General features: G+C 39.6%; 2 non-coding genes across 2 annotated transcripts; both read right to left on the bottom strand.

Annotated features, from left to right (window-relative positions):
• Positions 1-4,341: 4,341 nt before the first annotated feature.
• TRNAR-UCG (transfer RNA arginine (anticodon UCG)) lies at positions 4,342-4,415 on the bottom strand. Its single transcript has one exon. It is a non-coding gene; the product is annotated as a tRNA-Arg (tRNA).
• Positions 4,416-4,607: 192 nt separating this feature from the next.
• TRNAR-UCG (transfer RNA arginine (anticodon UCG)) lies at positions 4,608-4,681 on the bottom strand. Its single transcript has one exon. It is a non-coding gene; the product is annotated as a tRNA-Arg (tRNA).
• Positions 4,682-13,543: the final 8,862 nt, after the last annotated feature.

Below are 13,543 nucleotides of genomic sequence, written 5' to 3'. Positions count from 1 at the left end.
ATAGAGAAGAAAGCTATAGCAGAGGAGAAAAGGTGGGGCAGTACTTTTGAGCGTAGCACTAGAGACGCCATAGCGGAAGGGGAACGAACGTTAGCGCAGAGTGGCAATGGAGAAGACAATTACCATTTGCCGAGGAGGAGAAGCAATAGTGATGAGTCGACAGCGAGAAGAGAGCTTGCTCTAGACAAGTGGCTCTGATACCATGATGAAAAGAATAAAAGATAAGAAGCTTTATTGAAATAGCTTTAGCTTGAATATGTTAACATATCCCTCTCCTATTTATACAGATTAAGAGGAAAGATTTTTTTCAACAAAATAAAGGATTTCTCTCAATTGAGTAGAAAGATTTCCTAATCTTATCTGCTATCAACAATCATGTAGCACAAGACAATTTCTTATATAAGGCCCTAGAATCCAATCGTAAGTTGAGGCCAGAGAAGCTCATGGTGAATACCAAAGACAGGATGCAATTTGTAGCACTTTGGATCTCTCACAAGATTGATGGAGCTTACAATTTCTTTCGTCAATCCTTTTTCCGCATGCAGAATATTCTTGCCTGTTTGGACGGAGAAGAATGGAGAGAAGCAGATATGTTTGAGAAGTGAAGAAGACTGGGGGGAACTGAACTATCACGACAGCCACTTGGAATTCAGATCTTATGCTGAAATTGGGTTTTCATACTCCAAGATCTACTAGAGTGTGGACAAAGATCTACTCGAGCAGACTTGCAGTTCAACATGGAACAGATTGCAGGCATAGAACTTTAGGCAGAACACAACATTGCTTACCATGAAACTGAACAGGAAGTAGAATGAGAATGCCAGCAAGTGAGCGAAATCTGCAGGCTTCCAATGACTCCATATAGGCAGAAAATAAAGAGAGTTCTCAGCGGTTACGCACGAGTTGAGGCATGGACCACAACAGACTTCATTGACAAGGCTGAAAGAAGAAGTGCTTGGAAAGCAAACTCGTTTAGGAAAGAACACGAGATGGCTCTTCGCGCATGCAATCAATCAATCACGCAATGGAGGTCGACACTATTCTACTCACAAAAGAAGAGCGTAGAAGAAGTCTTCAAGTTTGAGGCAAGTTTGCACTGAGCTACACAACCAACCTGTAAGATTGAGAACGAAGGGTTCTTTTCCGGGGAAATCGATCGAACAGTTGAAATTACACTTGCTGGTAAGTGTCTATTAGAGCAACTGCAGCGATTGCTCGAGGAAAACGTTTCCTGAGAAAGAGCAGACGGAAAAGATCCGATTTTACGGCAAATTAGACACATTTTTTTCCAGAGCAAACAGCGAGCAATCGACCTTTGCAGATCTTAAGGACGAAAATCCAGTCTAGATCAATCGACAAAGAAAAAGAGAGTCTTCCTTGTATCATTTCAGCGATCGAGAAAGAGAAAAATGACACCTTCATGCGCACTCTGGCGGAGAGACCGCACGCCCGGAGCCCACGTGCTGGAGGCGATCAGAAAAAAGGTGCTTTCTTTTCAAGCCTTCTCTATCAGAATCGATCAACCCTCCCTGTCGAGGATGAAAAAGAATCCCGTGGGACACAGTGATCGATAGAGAGAGAGAGAGAGAGAGAGAGAGAGAGAGAGAGAGAGAGCGCGCGCGCGCTTAGTGTTCGTGATACCACCAAAGAAAGGATCTTTGGAGTGGAAACATTGCTCTCTCGGACAGAAGAGAAGCTTATGTTGGATCACATCCCAGAAAAAGCGAGCGAGAGTAGGGTTGTGCGGAACAGAGGTGGAGACCCATGTCGCTTCTCTCTTCTGCATTTGGAGAGCTGTAATTGAGGGGCATAGCTGTAGCCTGCGAGTTGAATTCTCTCTCTTTATCCCGTCTGAATCTGGGAAGCAGTGATTGACGCCCACAGCTGTAGCCGAAGCCGCACACAACTCCAAGGTTATGTGAAACAGGTCCTCTCTCTCTCTCTCTCTCTCTCGAAGGAAAAGTTGTCTCCATATCAGATATGTTTTGACCCATCAAGCCAATTTGATCCATTTTTTGACTCGGTCTAACTTGGTTAGCTATAGCCATACCGACCTAATTAATATACTTGGCCCGGTTCGGTTCTGTTTTATAATAACTTTATTGGTCCATCTTGATTTCATCCGCTACAATGCTATATGGAACAAAATGTTTACTTATTTAATTAAAAAAAAACCTAGTAGGATATTGGTAAATTAATTGAAGAACGTCTCATGCTTGGAGAGAGTTTTCTCTCATATTGGTAGCATATCAAGTAGTATAATTAAACTTCTTATAAAATTAAGTTGGTTGTCGGATTAAATTGGGGTGTTAAAATATTCCAGGGTGATTGTAGTATCATTCATCATGAGTTTCTAACAATAATTTTGTTTTGGATAATAATAATATTATTGGAATAATTCACATATTCATCTTATGGATATCATCCCTTGATTTTAACTTGGATTTTTTATCTGATAATACTTTGATATCTAAAGAACTGCATGTAGACATTATTGCAGAAAGCATGACAACCTCAAGCGGTTGTCTGATACCAGCAATCCTCAGACAGCAGATGGAAGCGGAAGGCGAGGAGTTGCAAGCAGCTTCAGCCCCGTCTTCCTCGCTGCAACCAACCCGAAGCCCTCGCTCATGTCCAGCTCCTCCGGCTTCATCCCCTCCGGTAGGTCCCAGTCGAAGTACAGGAGGAGCTGGGCCAGGGTGAGCTTCATCGTCGCCAGCGCGAGCGCCGCCCCGGGGCACATCCTCCGCCCGCCACCAAACGGCAAGTACTGGAAATCGGACCCCTTGAAGTCGACGCTACCCTCCTCGAACCTCTCCGGCCTGAAGCTGTCGGCGGCGTCCCAGTGTCGCGGGTCTCTGCCGATCGCCCACGTGTCGATGCAGACCTTTGTGCCGGCTCTGATATCGTACCCGAGCACGTCGCATGTCTGCTTTCAGGAATGCAGCAGCAGGGGGGACGGAGGGTGCAGCCTCAGTGTCTCCTTGATGACGCACTTGAGGTAGTGCAGCTTGTCGATGTCGCTGTCCTCGACCCCGTTCTTTCCTTGGAGAACTTGTCTCACTTCTCTCTATGCTCTCTCCATCGCCTCTGTGTTTCTCGTCAGCTCCGACATGACCCATACGAGGACGTCCGACGAGGTCTCAGTTCCTCCGACTAATAGGTCCTGCACATGATCACAAGTAGGAGGAGGTGGAGGAGGAGGAGGAAGCAGTCGTGCCTTCAATGTGCTTGGGATATATCACTCACCGGGATCACAGCCATCACGTTGTCCATGATCATTGGGATTTCCAGCTCAGGGTCGTCTTTGACCCTCAGTAGCACGTCGACTATGTGCTCGACCTCGTTGGAGTCTCTGCCGTTGGCCTCGTGCTCCTCGATTATGGCGCTCAAAACCGCGTCGAACTGTCGGTGAAGCTTCCTCAGCTTGAAGTTGGCGCCGGTCAGGTAGTCCAGGAAACTTAGCGACGGGAACACGTAGGCGAAGTAGAACCCAACACCAGGTCGAGCGCCTCCCTAATGGTCGCGAGGATTGGCTCCGGGTGCCCGTTCCCCCGGCCGAACGCCGCCCGGGACACAATCTTGTTCGTCAGCGTGGAGAGCTTCTCGCTCATCTTGATGGTCGTCCCTGAACTCGTCGAGATGTCGCTCATCAGCTGGCGGGTCTCCTCCTTCCTGATGGAGGCGAAGGTCCGGATGCGGCTGGTGCTGAGCAGGTCCATGAAGCAGAGCTTGTGCAGCTGCTTCCAGTTGGGGCCGAAGGGGCAGAAGGCGATGCCGGAGCAGAGGTAGCCGGCGATCTGGGGGCGGGAGGCGAAGTTGAGGTCCTGGTTCCTGACGATCTCCTCGGCGGCAGCGGGGGAGGAAGGGCAGCTTCCATGGCCCGGGAGGACGTTTCCTGTGTCGGCTCCTGGACTTGGAGAATCCCCTCTTGACGATGATGATGAGCAAGAAAAGAAGGATGGATGGTAGTACAACGGAAATGGATGGGAGAGGAAGTGCTTCTTTCACGGCATCAGACAGGCAAGTGCGTTGGAAAGCTGTTCTCAGATCTCTAAGTGCTCACAAGCATTAAATGTGTCCTCACTTCTGCGTGTATGCATATTTGCTTACAGTTGATGAGAGAGAGAGAGAGATGTGATCCCTGAGCTCGTCACACACTCGTCACCGATCGTCCAAAGTCTCACTTGTTTTCCGTTGGCCTATCCTCCCTCATCCATGTATTTTATTAGATTTTCCATATTTCTATATTTTTTTAAGGACACTAAAAAGATAAACAAACATTTTTTAAGATTTTCTATATCTCTTTTTTTTACAGGACACAAGAAAAAAAAAAAAAAACGACCACAGTGGGAGTCGAACCCACGACCATCTGATCCGAAGTCAGACGCGCTAATCCACTGCGCTATGCGGTCCTGCGCTATGCACTAATCCACTCATCTAATGTCTCATTTCATTTCCGTTGGGCCTATCCTCCCTCATCCGTGTATTTTATTAGATTTTCCATATTTCTATATTTTTTTAAGGACACTAAAAAGATAAACAGACATTTTTTAAGATTTTCTATATCTCTTTTTTTTACAGGACACAAGAAAAAAAAAAAAAAACGACCACAGTGGGAGTCGAACCCACGACCTTCTGATCCGAAGTCAGACGCGCTAATCCACTGCGCTATGCGGTCCTGACGTTTTAAATTTAACATATATAAATCCTATAATAATTTCTCTACTTCCACAATGCGTTCGCATTCTGATTCTCTCTCGTACGTTTGCAGCCTGTTTAATGTGTTACATTTTCTGATCATTTATAATTTGATAAGATATATATAATATAATTAATTAGATTCTAATGATATATGTTAGTTAATAAAAAAAAATCTATTTAAAATATGATTCCTTAGGAGATGCCCTTGATGGGAGGAACTCTTATAATTATTTATTCTAGACCCCCTGCTCTCGTCAATAGAAAGGATAGGAAGAGAAGATCTAGTTCTCTTGCAGATTGACAGCGATCTTGGATCTAAAGACGGTGCCTTTGCATATCAATATAGAGATTTTAATTTTAGATGACATCAAAAGGTATGCATCATAAAACCAGATCTAATTATTTGATTTCAATCCTGGCATAAAAGATTGTTTCTATATTTAATATAGCATATTATAAATTTTATGCTAATAATTAGTATAAGAGCCTATGTTCTTGAGATTAAATATATTAGATCTATTATTTTTGTTTACGATGTATGAATGATCCCTATTCTCCAATGATCGTGAAGCAACAATAGTCGTCGCCGACCTTGTTGCGTACAACCAACGAATCTGCTGGCGGCAGAGGCTGCACTAGGCAACGTGCGCGCTGCAACATAGCAGGCGATAGTCGTACGCGAGCATCACAATGCCCATGCGACGATTGCACGCGGGCAGAACTCGCATCCATGCGGCGACTGTGCGTGGGTAGGCCGTGCCCAAGCAGCAACCGCATGCGGGCATAGGCCGCACCCAGGCGACGGTCGCACGTGGGCTGGAACTGCGCACTAGTGGCAGCCGCGCGTGGGTAGGAGCTACGCACCGACGATAGTCGCACATGGGTAGGCCGCGCTAAGGCGGCAACCATGCGCGGGCAGGAACCGCGACAACGGTCGCACGCGGGCAGAGGCAGCATCGCGGCGACAGCACCCGCATGCAAGCAGAGGCAGCATCGGACACGCAGGTTGCAACGACGCAGGCAGTAGGGTTTTTGACATATTTATGGTTTTACCCTCGAGGCTAGGGTTTTATCAAATTATAGTTCTGCCCTTTATAAAGTTCATAATTTCAATATATATCCTGTCAACATATTTATAGTTTTACCCTTATAAAATTGAGAATTTAATTTATATTCTCAATTATAAAATTAATAAATATAATTTATTATAATTATGATTAAATTTAATCATGATTATATTTTAATTATTTGATTAGATTTAATTAAAAATATAAATTATGATTTACTTTTATAGTTTTCTCATATGAATTATTGATTATATTTTTACATGTGGTAAATAAAATCCAATTATTGTTCTTGGATATTCATTTGGTTATTCATATGTATATATTTGAAATATTAAAATAATGTTCATATGAAATTTCATATGAAGACATAATTTATATGTTATCATGATTATCATGTGAGTTTTTTTCTTTTATTGATTCATATTCAATAATTATTATGGTTGTTATTCTATTATTGAACTGCTTAGCATAAATTAAATTTAAAAAATTTGATGAATATTATTTGTAACTCATCTCCTAAGTTTTATCTGACTTATAGCTACCAAAATGGGTTGGGATGATAGAGTTTTGTGATGTAAATTATAATAAAAATTTTATCTTTTATAGAATATTTTAAATTATATTTTATATTATTGTATTGGTCTTGTAGCCATCAAAATGACTAAGACTAATAACTTATAAAATAATATTAAGGAATTAGTCATAAATGATATCAAAAAAATAATATTCATAATGTCACATATAATTAGAAGATTTAGATAATCCTAAAGGAGAATCTTTTTCAAATAATTATGTGATGAGATAGGATGATACTATTTTAGATATCCTTGCAATTTAGGGTTGTATACCTAAAGCTAACAATGCTATTCTACAAAGATAGTATCAGTCCTCCATAAAAGATCTTGAGTAAACACTAGATATGTCAATATTTCACCCAAAGGTGTAATATAGATGATATCAATAGTTTATCAATTTTAAAAAAACTCAAAGTGTTAATGTTATTTTATATTTTTACAGTGGTACTTCCATCCATACATTCTTATGCTTCTATTGTCCTTGTATTCTCTGGATCGAATTATTCAGAATGGTTCGAAAATGTGCAATTCATACTAGGCGTATTAGATATTGATTTAGCATTGCTTGTTGAAAAGCCTACAGACTTGATTGATAAAAGTACTATGGAATAAGTTAATGAAATGAAGGCTTAGGAAAGATCTGATAAACTTAGCTTAATGTTCATAAGAATGACAATTGCAAATAATATAAAGACTTCATTACCGATTGTAACTAGCACACAAGAATATTTAAAGGTTATTGAAGACAGATTTAAATCTGATGATAAGTTATTGGTTAGCACATTAATGAAAGAACTAACTACGACTTAGTATGATGGCACTCGAGGAATTCAAGATTACATCCTCAATATGGCTGATAAAGCTACAAAACTTAAAAGCATTAGGTATGAATGTTGATGAGTCTTTTCTTGTACAGTTCATTCTCAATTTTCTTTCTTCTCAGTTTGGTCCATTCAAGATTCACTATAATACAAATAAGTATAAGTGAGACTTGAATGAGTTAACTAGCATATGTGTTCAGGAAGAATTAAGCTTAAAGCAAGAAAATTCATATAATATCATGATTGCTACTTAAGGAGCTGATAATAAGAAAAGAAAATTGAAGTATCATCCATCAAAGAAATTTATCGGGTCTGGAAATGTTAAACAAACAAATGAAAAGAAAGCTTTTATAATAAAGTACTTTTTTTTAGGCAAGAAAGGACGTGTGAAGAAGGACTGTATTAAACGCAAGACTGGGTTTGAAAAGAAAGATATTAACTCAACCTTTGTATGTTTCGAATCAAACATTATAAAAGTTCATTCTAATACGTGGTGGATTGATTATGGTGCTTCATGTTACCAATAATATATAGGGATTTCTTTCAATCCAAAAACCAAAAGAACATGAGAGATTCATCATTATAGGAAATCGTTTCAAAGCGAAAGTGATATCATTGGGGACTTATCATCTACGCTCAAAGACGGGTCATCTGATAGATCTTATTAACACATTGTCACGGACTAAGCTGGTTTTGCCTAAGTCGTGCGGCACCCTTGCGTGTCCGTCCGCAAAGGTCAGCCTCCCCGAAGCCTAGTAGCTCTCGATGTCCCCCGACTTCGCTGCAATTGGTGCACCATTGTCTGGATCCTAGGCCTCTGCCCCTACCAGCACAATCTCCGCTGCGCACCGCTTCCTTCATGGCAACTTGAATGGCAACACTGTGGCATATTCTTCAAGAGTACCCACCTTTGAGTCCTCTTGCCCCGTGCTAAGGCCTTCTGAACCCAATTTCGCCTCCGTAAATTGAGTCGCCTTAGTTCCTCCATCAAATGCTTCTCCGAGATAAGGTGCATGTGCCCAGAAGCTCCCTTCGTCTTCGGCACCATGCAAGATGAGTCCGCTCCGTCAGAATGAAGGACCCATAGACCAACATGATCCTACTCTTGCCTATGCAAGAGTTCATGTCCTTGACCTCTATCTAAGGAAAGCAGTGTGCCTCTGCTCCATGTTCCAACTTCTATGCTGGCTCCCTTCATGCGGCTTGGGTACTTCGCCAAGTTACACCCAAGTTACTCCGCTCCTCGTTTTTGCATTGAGTCAATGGTGGCCCTCACGCCCACCATTCCACAGGCTAGCCCTCCCTTGAGTCCGATCTCCAAATCGACTCCAAGTGTGCCTTCATTTGGGTTGCTTTGGGTCGCTCCCCCACTTGATCTCGCAATGCATCCACCAATGCATTCTCTCGAGCGAGATCATGCGACAACTCCTCGCCACTTGCTCAGTCCATTGAGCTTCGTGGAGTTGTTGTTTGTCGAGGTACTCCTCCTCAACATGTGAGTTCTGTCCCACATGATTCTCCCTCTAGAGAGCCGGGACTTATCCCTCCTGGATAATTGTCTCATTGGAGCAACATCTCTCTTCGTTTCGGAGACCACCATCCCCTTGGACTACTCTGATATGCTAAACAAACTGTGCATTGTTCTGCCTCCTGCAAATGCACTTGCTAGATTGTGACTCCACATCAATACAACCCCCGCTGCACCCCTCAAGGCCTAGCAACATGCTGAAATCGTTGCACACTTCAGCCTCCTACGGACGTATCCTTCACATGCCGAAGAGAAAGTTTCAATGCTCTATGGCGTCGAGTTTCGGTCGCCTTGGGATGGCCGTGAACATTCCATCGTCCACATACAAGCCCATGTATGAGTATCGAATTCTTTGAGTTAGCAATTCCCCTTACCTCTATGAGCTTTGCACAACTCTTTCGATCACTGAGCAACTCATTCCACCTTGCATGGTCTCATCCTTTACCAAGCGCCTCGCTTGCCTTGAGCACCATCAAGTATAGTTGTCAACGTTGAGCCGTAGCTCAAACTCAACCATCCCAACCTTTGTGCGCTCCACATTCTTCCAAGCTTGCTCGTTCTCGTGGTGCCTCTTGCGCGAAGGGTTGGCCATTCCTCTGAATGCCAATGTCAGATGCCCGCTCCTCCGAGCGACTCCTTTTCCCTACATCTCCATGCTCGTTTTCCCCCAAACGGTCACGCATGTGCTGACTGCCCTCAACGCAGCCCCGCTAGGTCCCCCACATTTGCATGCTAAGTGTTTCTATGAGTGCTTGTCCCGCTCTGATACCATCTGTCATGGACTTAGCTGGTTTTGCCTAAGTCGTGCGGCACCCTTACGTGTCCGTCCGCAAAGGTCAGTCTCCCCGAAGCCTCCCATTGTCCCTTAGGACCAACAAAAGAGAGAACGGATTAGAGAGAACGCCTCAATCGGGTTCCACCAGCAAACATCTCTGAAAAATACTTCATAGACAATGCAATTTATAAACAGACTTTACAAGCTCTGAACAGTTGCACAACAAAGGGTAAAATGGTCCATTATAGACCAAAAATCTCTCGCACGTGTCCACATGACACAACCTTTATTTACAAGCCTAAAGAGGCCACCAACCCAACTAAAATGGGACTATTAAGCCTTCGGCCGCCCTTTTACATGCTGTACAAGGCATGAACATGCCAAAAGACACGGACATACATAAGCATTACATCAAACATCTTGTTTAGAAGTTTGTCTGTGACAACATGTTATGTTCCTACTATTTCTAGAAATTTAATCTCTCTATCTAGCATTGATGAGTTAGGATATTATCTTTCATTTGATAATGGTAAACTTAATATATTTTATGATTCAATAAAAGTTAGTTTTGCAATTCTGTGTGATGATTTATACATAATTAATTTGAATCTTGAGTTTGCAAAGATATTATTGACCCTATAATCAAGTGTTGGATTAAAATGTAGTTTCAATAATGAAAAATCTTCTATATTGTGACATAGACGATTGAGACATATATCTAAGGAAAAAATTGAAATATTAGTGAAGGATAATATTTTATAACATTTAGACTTCACTAATTTTGATGTTTGTATAGATTGCATTAAGAGAAAGCAAACTAAACATGTAAAGAAAAATGCCACAAGAAGTAAAGAACTCATTGAGATTATTCATACTGATATTTGCGGGCCACTCCATATTTCTTGTTTTAGTGGAGAAATGTATTTCATCATATTTATAGATGGTCTGTCAAGATATGGCTATATTTATCTAATACATGAAAAGTCTCAGGCCGTTGACACTTTTGAAGTATACATAAATAAGGTCGAGAGACAATTAGATAGAAAAGTTATAATTGTCAGATCTAATAGGGGTGGTGAATTTTATAACAAATATGATGAATCGGATCAGAATATTGGTCCTTTAGTTAGATTCCTAGAACAACGGGGTATTTGTGCTCAATATACATTACTAGGTGTGCCACAGTAGAACGGTGTTATTAAAAGGTGAAATCATACTCTTATGGATATAGTTAGGAGTACGATGAGTTTTTTCTCCGTACCTGAGTCAATGTGGGGTAAAGCTCTTAGGACAGCTATGTATATCTTGAATATGGTTCATAGTAAGTTAGTTCCATCAACTCCAATTAAGTTGTGGATTGGTGGAAAGTTTAATTTGAGACATTTACATATATGAGGGTGTCCTATAGAGATAAGAGTATTCAATCTACATGAAAAGAAATTGGATCTAAGAACTATTTTTGGATATTTTATTAGTTATCCAAACAAATCCAAGGGATACATATTTTATTGCCCTAATCATAGCACGAGGATAGTAGAATATGGTAATGCAAGATTCCTAGAAAATAACAAAATAAGTGGGAGTAAAAAATCTCGAATGATCAATTTTGATATTGAGGAGATTCAGGTTAATTCTTCCATATCATCTCCTATTCGAGAAATTGTTATTCCTCAAATTAATGAGAGCATTGACGAGAGTGAACAACAAAATAACATCGAAGAACTCTCGCATGATGTTGATGTCACCGCTGATGATCTTATAGAACAATCACAATTGGTAGCTTTGAGAAGATCTCAAAGGAAAAGGAAACATGCAATTTCCGATGATTATGTGGTATATCTACAAGAATTGAATTATGATATAGGAATAAAAAAAGACCCCTTATCATTTTCACAAGCCATAGAAAGTAACGATTTTGAAAAATGGTATGATGCAATGAAAGAAGAGTTAAAATCAATGGTCAGAATGGTTTGGGAAACTCGTTGAATTGCCCAATAATTATAAAAGAGTCAGTTGTAAATGAGTCTTTAAGATAAAACGTGACTTAATGGGCAATATCAAACGATATAAAGTCGGACTTGTGACAAAAGGTTTTTCTTAGAAAGAAAACATCGACTATAATGAGATTTTTTCTTTAATTTTTAGAAAGGACTTGTTGAGAATCATCATGGCATTAGTAGCTCATTATGATCTTGAGTTATATCAGATGGATGTGAAAACAATATTTCTAAATGGAGATATGGATGAGGAAATCTATATAGAATAACCTGAAGGATTCATAGAAAAGGAAAACGAAAATTGGGCTTGTAAACTTAAGAAATTTATTTATGGCCTTAAATAAGCTTATAGATAATGGTATATAAAGTTTCATAATACCATTACTTCTTTCGGATTTAAGAAAAAACTGTTGATCATTGTATATATCTGAAGGTAAGTGGGAACAAGTTTATTATATTAGTCTTATATATTGATGATATTTTATTTGCTAGTAGTGATCTTGGTTTATTGCATGAAACAAAGATATTTCTCAATAAGAACTTTAAGATGATTGATATGAATGAGGCAACCTATGTTATTGGCATTGAGATATTCAAGGATAGATCTCAAGGATTATTAGAATTATCTCAGAAAGGATATATTAATCGTATCTTAGAGAGATTTAATATGTAGCTTTGCTCAGCCAATGATATACCTATTACTAGAGGTGAAAAATTCAGCCAAAACCAATGTCCGAAAAATAACTTAGAAAAAAATTAAATGAAGAATATTCCTTATGGGTGCGTAATTGGAAGTCTATTATATGCTCAAACATATACAAGACTAGATATCAGTTTGGCAGTTGCAATGGTAGGAAGATACCAATACAACCCAGGAATAGAACATTAGAAAGCTGCAAAGAAAGTAATGAGATATCCATAGGGGATGAAAGATTATACGCTCATATACAAGAGATCAGATGAGCTTGAAATGACAAGATATTCATATGTTGATTTTGCAAATTGCCTCGACAGTAGGAAGTCCACTTCAGGATTTGTATTTATGTTAGTTGGTGGGGTAATTTCTTGAAAAAGTGTAAAACAATCGCTTATTGCATCATCAACAATGGAAGCTGAATTTATGGCATGCTTTGAGGTCACAAATTAAGCTTTATGACTGCAAAATTTCATCTCAGGATTTGGTATGATCGACTCAATTATTAGGCCGCTAAAGATATTTTATGATAACCCCGCAACAATTTTTTTCTCTAAGAATGACAAGTGCTCTAGTAGTTCTAAGCACATCAAGATAAAGTACTTGGTGGTTAGAGAAAGAGTTCAGAAACAACAAGTGTCAATTAAGAACCTAAATACCACTATGATGATTGTTGATCCATTAATAAAAGCTTTACAGTGTAAAATACTTAAAGAATATATTCTTAGAATGGAGCTTGTGAACAAGTCCTAAAAGATACGGTGATGCATGTTTAGGTGGATACTATTATTGATAATTTTCTTGCTTAATTAAAGTTATTTATTTCTGCTATCCTATTTATATTTATATTTATGCATATTATAGTTAAATATAATAATAGGATTATCTTGACAAGACAAATTACAAGGGTCATTATGGACTATATTATGAAAAAACTAACAATGTTGTAGTACATAGAAGGAAGTATGATATTGATGATATACAACTGCTTTGACTCGCATTGATAGTTGGACTTAATATAGTATTATTGTGTTTATTGGACTTATTGGCTTGTTTTAAAATTCATGGCCAGTATAAAATGCTTTTCGAAATTTTTTAGAATCCAATTAGGTAAATTTATTTTTAAACAAATTTTATTTTATTTATTTTGATTTTGAATATCTTTTTATATCTTATCAATTAATGGGTCAAGTGGAAGAATATTAGATTTTGTGGCCCTTTATAATTAGATAAGATATAAATAATATAACTAATTGGATTCTAATGACATATATTGGTCGATAGAAAAGAAGTCCACTTAAAGTAGAATTCTTTAGGAGATGCCCTTGATTGGAGGAACTCTCCTAATTACTTATCCTAGACCCTTTACTCTCGTCGATAGA

Source organism: Musa acuminata, chromosome BXJ3-11 (genome assembly GCF_036884655.1).
Source record: "Musa acuminata AAA Group cultivar baxijiao chromosome BXJ3-11, Cavendish_Baxijiao_AAA, whole genome shotgun sequence".
NCBI classification, from domain to species: Eukaryota; Viridiplantae; Streptophyta; class Magnoliopsida; order Zingiberales; family Musaceae; genus Musa; species Musa acuminata.
Note: the sequence above shows the minus strand (reverse complement) of the source record. Positions and strands in the feature narration are given on the sequence as shown.